The following is a 756-nucleotide window of genomic DNA, read 5'->3' as shown; positions in this document are numbered from 1 at the left end:
GTAGCTAACTGTCTTTTATAGTGATAAATTGTCATCTATATACATGTATGCGGAAATTATATATTTGAATCTCAAAACAACTTCTTTGCAAGATTTCTTAAATTTCAATTGCAAGATTATTACCATTGTCATTGTTGATTCGTGATTAACATGCCCAGCAGTCTTAAAAAGTAGTGTTTAATAGTGATTTAGTGTGTTTAGGTACAGGTACAGGTACACAGATGTTTAGGTCCGGACCTGTACCTAAACAATTTTTTAGGTACGGTACAGGTACGGGTATTTAGGTACACAGCCCTAAATGTAACGCTAGTTCACCTTTATCCATTGGGTGACCTATATCCGTTGCTTTTTAAAAACAGGATATTTAGGCAAATAAAGTCGAAACTATTGCAATTTGAAACTAACATCCTTCGGTGTGATATCCCCAAATACCCTGTTTTTAAAAGGAACGGATATAGGTTACCCAATGGATAAAGGTGAACTAGCTTTAATAAAATCCAACGTAAATAGTTGTACTTTGTTTCCCATTGGAATCCAAATTGTCTTCAACTTGACTTTGTCATACAGTGTCTAGTATTTGACAACTAAAATTGTCTACATTCATACATGTAGTTAGGGTATAAAAGACAAGTTTCTTCCAGATCACTTCAGTGTCACTGACAAAAGATGGCGGATGCTATCTGAAACTTCTGACCATTTCCGAAATCATATCCAGTTGCTTAAGTAACTGATTTTTGGCAAACCAAAAATCATATT

The 756-nt window shown here is 34.4% G+C and overlaps 1 protein-coding gene across 1 annotated transcript in view; it reads right to left on the bottom strand.

Annotated features, from left to right (window-relative positions):
* The window catches only part of LOC118409183 (kinesin-like protein KIF24), an 18,305-nt gene that overhangs the window by 8,169 nt on the left and 9,380 nt on the right, over positions 1-756 (bottom strand). The window lies entirely within an intron of this gene.

Source organism: Branchiostoma floridae, chromosome 2 (assembly GCF_000003815.2).
Source record: "Branchiostoma floridae strain S238N-H82 chromosome 2, Bfl_VNyyK, whole genome shotgun sequence".
Classification (NCBI taxonomy): Eukaryota; Metazoa; Chordata; class Leptocardii; order Amphioxiformes; family Branchiostomatidae; genus Branchiostoma; species Branchiostoma floridae.
This window is presented reverse-complemented; position numbering and strand designations above follow the sequence as displayed.